Source organism: Lipotes vexillifer, unplaced genomic scaffold (genome assembly GCF_000442215.2).
Source record: "Lipotes vexillifer unplaced genomic scaffold, Lipotes_vexillifer_v1.1 scaffold536, whole genome shotgun sequence".
Lineage (NCBI taxonomy): Eukaryota > Metazoa > Chordata > Mammalia > Artiodactyla > Lipotidae > Lipotes > Lipotes vexillifer.
Genome location: NW_006775074.1, coordinates 4,180,346 through 4,192,252, shown reverse-complemented (window position 1 = coordinate 4,192,252; position 11,907 = coordinate 4,180,346).

The following is an 11,907-nucleotide window of genomic DNA, read 5'->3' as shown; positions in this document are numbered from 1 at the left end:
TTTCATTTCTATTTCATTTTTTCTTGCTCTGATCTTTATGATTTATTTCCTTCTACTAACTTCGGGTTTTGTTTTTTTCTTCTTTCTCTAGTTCCTTTAGGTGTAGGGTTAGATTGTTTATTTGAGATTTTTTCTTGTTTCTTTAGGTGAGATTGTACTGCTATCAACTTCCCTCTTAGAACTGCTTTTGCTGTATCTCATAGGTATCAGCTCATTGTGTTTTCATTGCTATTTTTTTCTAGGTATTCTTTGGTTTCCTCCTTGATTTCTTCAGTGATATCTTGGTTATTTAGTAGCATATTGTTTAGCCTCTATGTGTTTGTGTTTCTTACAGTTTCTTTTCCTGTAATTGGTTTCTAATCTCATAGCGTTGTGGTCAGAAAAGATGCTTGATATACGTCAGTTTTCTTAAATTTACTGAGGCTTCATTTGTGACCCAAGATGTGATCTGTCCTGGAAAATGTTCCATGTGCACTTGAGAAAAAAGTGTATTCTAATGTTTTTGGATGGAATATCCTATAGATATCAATTAAGTCTATCTGGTCTAATGTTTCATTTAAGGTTTGTGTTTCATTATTAATTTTCTGTCTGGATGATCTATTCATTGGTGTAAGTGGAGTGATAAACCCCTTCACTACTATTGTTTTATTGTTGATTTCCCCTTTTATGACTGTTAGCATTAACCTTATGCATTGAGGTACTCCTATGTTGGGTGCATATATATTTATAATTGTTATAGCTTCTTTTTGGATTGATCCCTTGATCATTATGTAGTATTTTTGCCTCTTGTTACAGTCTTTATTTTAAAGTATATTTTGTCTGACATGAGTATTGCTACTCCAGCTTTCTTTTGATTTCCATTAGCATGGAATATCTTTTTTCATCCCCTCACTTTTAGTCTGTGTGTGTCCCTAAGTCTGAAGTGGGTCTCTGGTAGACAACATATGTATGGGTCTTGTTTTTGCATCCATTCACCAGTCTGTGTCTTTTGGTTGGAGCATTTAATCCATTTACATTTAAGGTAATTATTGATATGTATGTTCCTATTACCATTTTCTTAATTGTTTTGGGTTTGTTTTTGTAGATCTTTTCCTTCTCTTGTGTTTCCCTTGTAGAGAAGTTCCTTTAGCATTTGTTGTAGAGTTTGTTTGGGGGTGCTGAATTCTCTTAATTTTGCTTGTCTGTAAAGCTTTTGATTTCTTGGTCAAATGTGAATGAGATCCTTGCTGGGTAGAGTAATTTTGGCTCTAGGTTTTTTGTTTTCATTACTTTAAATATATCCTGCCACTCCCTTCTGGCTTGCAGAGTTTATGCTGAAAGATCACCTGATCATCATATGGGGATTTCCTTGTATGTTATTTGTTGCTTTTAATACTTTTGCTTTGTATTTAATTTTTGTTAGTTTGTTTAATATGTGTCTCAACATGTTTCTCTTTAAGTTTATTCTTTATGGGACTCTCTGCACCTCTTGGACTTGACTATTTCCTTTCCCATGTTAGGGAAGTTTTCAACTATAATCTCTTCAAATATTTTCTCAGACACTCTCTCTTTCTCTTCTTCTTCTGGGACCCCTATAATTTGAATGTTTGTGCATTTAGTGTTGTCCCAGATGTCTCTGAGTGTGTCCACAGTTCTTTTCATTCTTTTTTCTTTTTTCTGCTTCACAGCAGTTATTTCCAACATTCTATCTTCCAGTCCACTTATCTGTTCTTCTGCCTCAGTTATTCTGCTGTTGACTCCTTCTAGTGTGTTTTTAATTTCAGTTATTGTGTAGTTCATCACTGTTTGTTTGTTCTTTAGTTCTTCTAGGTCCTAGTTAAACATTTCTTTTATTTTCTCCATTCTATTTATGAAATTTTGGATCATTTTTACTATCATTACTCTGAATTATTTTTCAGGTAATGTGCCTATTTCCTCTTCATTTATTTGATCTTGTGGTTTTTATCTTACTTCTTCATCTGCAACATATTTCTCTGTCTTCTCATTTTGCATAACTTACTGTGTTTGAAGCCTCCTTTCTGCAGGCTGCAGGGTCGTAGTTCCTCTTGCTTCTGGTGTCTGCCCCCCTGTAACAAATTTTAATCCATACTCTAGGGGGAGGTATTCTAGATCAAATAAACAAAGTTCAAGTACTCAGAAGGATAAAAACTATATATATATATATATATGTCTATTTAAAGATTTCACTAAACTGGAAAAAAAGCAGTCTGTGAACCTTGTCTATTTCACAATTCACCAGAATAGTCACAGTATAGTCCATGCAAAATGTGCACATCTTTTGAAACATGCTGAATTTGTCCAATAGAAAATGCATCATTAGAAAGTATCTTGATATTTCCTTTTTTTTTTTTCCCCCTTAAAGCATACATATGGATGGGAAATTTAAAAATGGATTCAAGAAGAAGCTGTACTTGACTGAGCAGTCATACTCAGTGACTATTTATATAGTCCATGAGTATATGACTTTATGACTTAAACATCTCAAATCTTTCCCTGCAGTAACAGTGGCATGGATTCAAAAATTTCAAGGCTCTTCTTGCTGCTCTCACTGTACTCTTTTCAATAAAGTTCCTTTGCTAAAGAAAGTTATTTAATGTATGCAACTTAGCAAGACATTTATAAAGAGTTACCAAATAGAAAAAAAAATATTTGATGTTTTCTGATTTAGGGCTCAATAAAAGAGTTCTGGAACTTATTCATATTTCTCCTTAATAGTCACTGTATTCTAAATTACTTTAAACCCATTTGTCTATATTTGAATGTTTCTTATAGTCTACCTTTAATGTCAGAGAAATGTTTAATATTTAACTATATAAAAGGACATGCATTGCAACACTATTTACAAAGCCAGGACATGGAACCAACCTAAATGTCCATCCACAGATGAGCGGATAAAGAAGATGTGGCACATATATACAATGGAATATTACTCAGCCATAAAAAGAAATAAAACTGAGTTATTTGTAGTGAGGTGGATGAACCTAGAGTCTGTCATACAGAGTGAAGTAAGTCAGAAAGAGAATAACAAATAACATTTGCTAACACATATATATGGAATCTAAAAAAAAAAAAAAAAATTGGTACTGATGAACCTAGTGGCAGGGCAGGTACAAAGACCTAGACATAGAGAATGCAATTGAGGACATGGGGTGGGGAGGGGGAAACTGAGACAAAGTGAGAGTAGCATCGACATATATACACTACCGAATGTAAAACAGTTACCTCGTGGGAAGCAGCAGCATAGCACAGGGTGATTAGCTCATTGCTTTGTGATGACCTAGAGAGGTGGGATAGAGAGGGTGGGAGGGAGGGGATATGGGGATATATGTATGCATACGGCTGATTCATTTTGTTGTGCAACAGAAACTAACACAGCATTGTGAAGCAATTATACTCCAATAAAGATCTATTATGAAAAATAAATTTTAAAATGTACAAAATGCATGCCTATATACAATATATATTTAAGAATATATAGACATATATTGTATAAATAATCCACAATGAGAAGGGTGGAATGTGATGAAGCAAAAGTAGTGAAAACAGAAGAAAAAGGTTAAAATGTCTTGTATTATTTTTGTCACATGTATCTGAATATTTTGGGAATTATTAATATGTCATATATTATAGGCTACTTAAGAAATCTATGGAGGGGGCAGAAGGGAAGCAAAGGAGTGAAGGAAAGAACAAGGAAAAAAAGCAACAACTACAAATTTAAAAAGAATAAAATAACAACAAATAGAAAAAGAAAAAATAAAAAGATGGCACTCTTTTTTAACAGAAATTGAATCTATGCCTTAAGCTTAATTAGCTACTTGCCTTAAGCAATTCAGCAAATGTGCACTTATACTGTATGAATTAAACAGAAGCTGTTCTAAGTGAAAGGTACTCTAGATGCTGAACTTGAGATGTTGAGCAACATGTATATAAAGTGCACATATATAAAATAATTTTCTTGCTTAAGAAGTGTCTTGTGATTTTAAAAAAATTTCTTTAAAAATGTATTTAAGTTCATAATCTATGAAATGAAAAAGAATTATTAAGAAAAATATTTTTTTAAGCAATATATTAAACAAAATGGCCAAAAAAGACATCCCTCAACCTATCTCATCTGCCAAGAAAAATGATTAAATTTGATATCTTTCCATGAGCAAAAGTACCTTTTGGGGACCTGTGAAATGCAGCACCATATGCCAAGGAGCACAGGATGAATCTTACTTACTTGTGTGTTGAATAATGTGCAGACAGACCTTGGTTCCAGTTGCGGAACTTGAAGTTGCCTGGGAACCATCTCCAGCCCCCGTTGGCCACAGTCTGGGAGGCTGTGTTGAACACTGCCTTAGATAATTGCCCAAGTACAAGAGAGCCTTTGTGGAAATCCAACATCCAGTGACGTTCCAGCACCACTTTGGAGCAAAAAGATCCAAGATTAGACACATTTGAGAAGATAAGAGGAACAGTTTGACTTCAACTGCATCACCCACCCCTCTTTCAAGGTGGCATGAGGCCGGAGGGCAAATGACTGAGAGAGTGTGTGTGTGTGTGTGTGTGTGTGTGTGTGTGTGTGTGTGTGTGCATTAGTCTTCCCCAGCTATATAGGATGCTGCCAAAGAGGACCATTTCTCTCTACCCCATTCAGAGTACTGCTTTGTGAGCTACATGAAGGTGATGTGGGTTGAGAGGTAGGGGGTGTAAGTGGCTGGAAGAATACTAGCCAGAGTTCAGAAATGTAACAAAGGAATGCAGACCCTACTAACTACATCACAGATTCTATTAGGATACCCACACAAAAGCCACTGGGGCACTTCACCTACTGATTCCTCCAACTGACTCCTGGGTATATCCAGTTCTCCAGGTGTCTCACCTGCACATACTTCCACTTCATGGCTGGCTTCCTGCACAAGCTCCAGAAAAGCATGAGCTTTGACAGATAGTTAGTGAGCATGTGCAGAAAGTCACCAGAATTCACGGGCCAAGGGTAGTCAAAAACATAAGCTTTAGTACTACCCTTGGCAAAGTATAAGGCAGGTTGTCAGCAACCAAGTCTGTAAACACAACATATCAGAAACTATGGGATCCTTCAAAGGCAGTTCTAAGAGGAAGTGTATAGCAATGAAAGCCAACATTAAACAAAAAGAAAGATCTCAATTAAAACACCTTAAAGAACTAGAAAAACAAAAATAAATTAAGACAAATGTTAGCAGAAGAAAAGAAAGAAACAAAACAAAACAAAGATTGGAGTAGAAATAAATGAAACAGAGACAAAAAACAGAAAAGATTCATGAAAGTACAAGTTATTTTTTCAAAAGGTTAATAAAATTGCCAAACTTTACATAGGTTAGCTAAGAAAAAAAGGTGAAGACTCAAATAAATAAAATCAGAAGTGAAAGAGGAGACATTATAACTGTTACCAAAGAAATCAAGGATAAGAGACTACTATGAACAATTACACCCCAACAAATTGGATAATCAAGAAATGGATAAATTGCTAGAAATATACTACTTACCAAGACTGAATCATGAAGAAATGGAAAATCTGAAAGGACCAATAATGAGTAAGGAGACTGAATCAGTAATCAAAAACCACCCAAAAGAGGAAAAGCCCAGGATCAGATAGTTTCATTAGTGAAACATTTAAAGAAGAATTAACATCAATGTTTATCAAGTTTTTCCAAAAAATTGAAGGACAGGGAATACTCCCAAATTCATTTTAAAAGGTCAGAATTACCCTTGTACCAAAACGGCCTAAAAACACTACAAGGAAAGAAAACTGCAGGCCAATATCTCTGATGAACATAGATAGAAAACTTTTCAACAAAACATTAGCAAACTAAATACAACAGCTCATTTAAAAGACTGTGCACTATCATCAAGTGATATTTATCCTTGTCATGCAAGAATGATTCAACATAGGCAAATAAATAACTGTGATACACCAAATTAACTGAATGATGAAAATTATATGGTCATTTCAATAGATGCATAAAAATCATTGACAGAATACCACATAATTTCATGATAAAAGTCTCAACAAAGATTACCTAAAGACATCTATAAATTGTATGAAATCCCTATCAAAATGCCAATGACATTTTTCAAAGAAATAGAAAGTACAATCCTAAATTCATATTGAACCACAAAAAGCCCAAATAATGAAATTCTGAGAAAGAAGAACAAAGCTGAGGTGCTCTATTTTGGAAGCCTCAGGCCAAACAACCAGTAAAACAGGAACACAATTCCGCTCATTAAAAAACAAAAAAAAGAGACAGCAGAAAAATATATCACAGATGAAGGAGCAAGGTAAAAACCTACAAGATCAAATAAATGAAGAAAAAATAAGCAATATACCTGAGAAATAATTCAGATTAATGATATTAAAGATGATCCAGAATCTCAGAAATAGAATGGAGGCACGGCTCAAGAAAATAAAAGAAATGTTTAACAAAGATTGAGAAAAACTAAAGAACAAACAAACAGAGATGAAAAAAAAAATAACTGAAATGAAAATACCTAGAAGGAATCAATAACAGAATAACTGAGGCAGAAGAGTGAATAATTGAGCTGGAAGACAAAATGGTGGAAATAATTGCTGAGGAGCAGAATAAAGAAAAAGAATGAAAAGAATTGAAAATAATCTCAGAGCCCACTGGACAACACTAAATTCATGAAGAGACGAATTATAGGGATCCCAGAAGAAGAAGAGAAAAAGAAAGGATCTGAGAAAATATTTGAAGAGATTATAGTTGAAAACTTCCCTAACATGGGAAAGGAAATAGTCAGTCAAGTCCAGGAAGTATAGAGAGTCCCATACAAGATAAACCCTAAGAAAAGCACACTAAGACACATATAAATCAAACTAAAAAAATTAAATTCAAAGAAAAAATATTAAAAGCAGCAAGGGAAAAACAACAACAAAAAATAACATACAAAGGAATCCCCATAAGGTTATCAGCTGATTTTTCAATGGAAACTCTGCAGGTCAGAAGGGAGTGGCAGGATATACCTAAAATGATGGAAGAGAAAAAACTGCAACCAAGATTACTCTACCCAGCTAAGACTTCATTTAGATTTGATGGAGAATTCAAAAGATTTTCAGACAAGCAAAAGCTAAGATAATTCAGCACCAACAAACCAGCTTTACAACAAATGCTAAAGAAATTTCTCTAGGCAGGAAACAAGAGAAGAAAAGACCCACAAAGACAAACACAAAACAATTAGGAAAATGGTTACAGGAACATACATATTGATAATAACCTTGAGTGTATATGGATTAAATTCCCCAACCAAAAGTCACAGACTGACTAAGTGGATATAAAAACAAGACCCATCTATATGCTGTCTACAAGAGACCCACTTCAGACCTAGGGACACATACAGACTGAAAGTGAACTGATGGAAAAAGATATTCCATGTAAATGGAAATCAAAGGAAAGCTGAAGTAGCAATACTTGTATCAGATGAAGTAGATTTTAAAATAAAGACTGTTACAAGACATAAGGAGGGACACTACATAATAATCAAAGGATCAATCCAAGAAGATATAACAATTATAAATGTTTATGTGCCCAGCATAGGAGTACCACAATACATAAGGCAAATGTTAACAACCATGAAAGGAGAAATCAATGGGAACACAATAATAGTAGGGGAATTTAACACCCCACTTACACCAATGGACAGATCATCCAAAGAGAAAATAAATAAGGAAACACAAGCTTTAAATGACACAATGGACCAGATAGATTTAATTGATATTTATAGGACATTCCATCCAAAACAACAGATTACACTTTCCTCTCAACTGCACATGGAACATTCTCCAGGATATATCACATCCTGGGTCACAAATAAAGCCTCAATTTAAGAAAACTGAAATTATATCAAGCATCTTTTTCTGACAACAATGCTGTGAGATTGAAAATCAATTACAGGGAAAAAAAACTAAAAACACAAATACATGAAGGCTAAACAGTGCTCTACTAAATAACCAAGAGATCACTGAAGAAATCAAAGAAGAAATCAAGAAATACATAAAAACAAATTACAATGAAAATATGACGACCCAAAACCTATGGGATGCAGCAAAAGTAGTTCTAGGTGGGAAGTTTATAGCAATTCAATTTCACCTCAATAAACAAGAAAAATCTCAAATAAACAATCTAACTCTACACTTAAAACAAATAGAGAAAGAAGAACAAAGAAAACCCAAAGTCAGTAGAAGGAAAGAAATCATAAAGATCAGAGTAGAAATAAATGAAATAGAAATGAAGAAAACAGTTGCAAAGATCAATAAAACTAAAAGATGATTCTTTGAGAAGATAAACAAAATTGATAAACCCTTAGCCAGACTCATTAAGAAAAAAAGGGAGAGGACTCAAATCAATAAAATTAAAAATGAAAAAGGAGAAAACACTAATGATACTTCAGAAACACAAAGGGTCATAAGAGACTGCAGACAACTATATGCCAATAAAATGGAAAACCATGAAGAAATGGGAAAATTGTTGGAAAGGTACAATTTTCCAAGATTGAACCAGGAAGAATTAAAAAAATATCAACAGTCTTATCACAGGTAAATAAATTGAAACCATAATTAAAAATTTCCCAACAAACAAATGTCCAGGACCAGATGGCTTCACAGGAGAAATCTATCAAATATTTAGAGAAGAGCTAACACCAATCTTTCTCAAACTCTTCCAAAAAATTGCAGAGGGAGAAACACTCCCAAATTCATTCTATGAAGCCACCATCACCCTGACACCAAAGCCAGAATAAGATATCATAAAAAAAGAAAACTATAGACCAATATCACTGATGAACATAGATGCAAAAATCCTGAACAAAATACTAGCAAACAGAATCCAACAGCACATTAAACGGATCATATACCACAATCAGGTGAGATTTATCCCAGGGATGCAAGGATTCTTCAAAATATGAAAATCAATCAATATGATACACCACATTAAAAAAATCAGTAATAGAAACCATGCAATCACCTCAGTAGATGTAGAAAAAGCTTTTGATAAAATTCAACACCCATTTATGATAAAAACTCTCCAGAAAATGGGCATACAGGGAACCTGCCTCAACATAATAAAGACCATATATGACAGACACACAGCAAATATCATACTCAATGGCGAAAACCCGAAAGCATTTCCACTAAGATCAGGAACAAGACAAGGATGTCCACTCTCGCCACACTTATTCAACATAGTTTTGGAAGTCCTAGACACAGCAGAGTAGGAAAAGAAATAAAAGGAATACAAATTGGAAGAGAAGAAGTAAAACTGTCACTGTTTGCTAATGACATGATACTATACATAGAAAATCCTAAAGATGCCACCAGAAAACTATTATAACTAATCAATGAAATTGGTAAATTTGCAGGATACAAAATTAATGCACAGAAATCTCTGGTATTCCTATACACCAACAACGAAATATCAGAAAGAAATTGAGGAAACACTTCCATTTACCACTGCAACAAAAAGAATAAAATACCTAGGAATAAGCCTGCCTAAGGAGGCAAAAGACTTGTACTCAGAAAACTATAAAAAACTGATGAAAGAAATCAAAGATGACATAAACAGATGGAGAAATATACCATTTTCTTGGATTGGAAGAATCAATACTGTGAAAATGGTTATATTACCCAAAGAAATCTACAGATTCAGTGCAATCCCTATCAAACTACCAATGGCATTATTCACAGAATTAGAGCAAAGAATATTACAATTGGTATGGAAACACAAAAAAAACCCCGAATATCCAAAGCAATCTTGAGAAAGAAAAACAGAGTTAGAGGAATCAGGCTCCCTGACTTCAAACTATTCTACAAAACTCCAGTAATCAAGACAGTATGGTACTGGCACTGAAACAGAAATATAGATAAATGGTACAGGATAGAATGCCCAAAGATAAACCCACGCACATAGGGGCACCTAATTTACAACAAAGGAGGCAAGAACATACAATGGAGAAAAGTCAGCCTCTTCAATAAGTGGTGCTCTGAAAATCAGATGGCTACATATAAAAGAATGAAATTAGAACACTACCTAACACCATACACAAAAATAAACTCAAAATGGGTTAAGGACTTAAATGTGAGACCAGACAATGTAAAATTCTTAGAGGAAAACATAAGCAAAACACTCTTTGACAAAAACCACAGCAAGATATTTTTTTGACATACCTCCTAGAGTAATGGAAATAAAAATAAAAATAAACAAATGGGACCTAATTAAACTTAAAAGCTTTTACACAGCCAAGAAACCTTAAACCAGATGAAAAGTCATCCCTTACAATGGGAGAAAATATTTTCAAATAAAGCAACTGACAAAGGATTAATCTCCAAAATATACAAGCAGCACATGCAGCTTAATATCAAAAAAACAAAGAATCCAGTTAAAAAATGGACGGAACACCTAAATAGACATATCACTAAGGAAGACATACAGATGGCCAAGAGGAACATGAAAAGATGCTCAACATCACTAATTATTAGAGAAATACAAATCAAAACTACAATGAGGTATCAACTCACACAGGTCAGAATGGCCATTATCAAAAAATCTAGAAACAATAAATGCTGGAAAGGGTGTGGTGAAAAGGGAACCCTCCTGCACTGTTAGTGGGAATGTAAATTGATACAACCACTCTGGAAAACAATATAGAGTTTCCTTAAAAAACTAAAAATAGAACTATTATATGGCCCAGCAATCTCACTACTGGGCATGTACCCTGAGAAAACCATAATTCAAAAAGGGTTATGTACCACAATGTTCATTGCAGCACTATTTACAATAGCCAGCACATGGAACCAACTTAAATGTCCATCCACAGATGAATGGATAAAGAAGATGTGGCACATATATACAATGGAATATTACTCAGCCATAAAAGGAAATGAAATTGAGTTATTTGTAGTGAGTTGGATGTATCTAGAGTCTGTCATACAGAGTGAAGTAGTCAGAAAGAGAAAAACAAATACCATATTCTAACACATATATATGGAATCTTAAAAAAAAATGGTACTGATGAAACTAGTGGTAGGGCAGGAATAAAGACATAGACATAGAGAATGGACTTGAGGACCTGGAGGGGGAGGGGGAAGCTAGGGAGAAGTGAGAGTAGCATGAACATAAATACACTACTCAACATAAAATAGTTTGCTAGTGGGAAGCAGCAGCAAAACACAGGCAGATCAGTTCGGTGCTTTGTGATGACATAGAGACTTGGGATAGGGAAGGTGGAAGGGAGGCTTAGGAGGGAGGTGTTATGGGGGCATGTGTATGCATATGGCTGATTCACTTTGTTGTGCAACAAAGACTAACACCATATTGTGAAGCAATTATACTTCGATAAAGATCACTTTAAAAAAAACACCCACAGTAATCAAAAGAGTATTGCATTGGCATTAAAATCAGACACATAGACCAATGGAACAGAATATAGAAGACAGAAATAAACCCTCAAATGTATAATCCTAATGTTTGACAAGGGAGCCAAGAATACTCATTGGGAAAATAATAGTGTCTTCAATAAATGGTGTTAGGAAAACTGGATATCCATTTGCAAAAAAATGAAAGTGGATCCCTTCCTTACACCATTGACAAAAATTAACTTAAAATAATTTAAATGCTTAAACATGACTTTAAACTTTAAAAGACCCAGAAGAAAACCTAGGGAAAAATCTCCTTGACATAAGCTTGGCTATATTTTTTTAAATGACACCAAAATCACAAGGAAGAAAAGCAAAATCAAGTGGGACATCAAACTGAAAATCTTCTGCACAGCAAAGAAAACTTTCAAAAAATTGAAAAGGCAATATATGGAATGGGAGAAAATATTTGCAAACCATTTATCTGTTAAGGGGTCAATATCCAACATATATAAGGGACT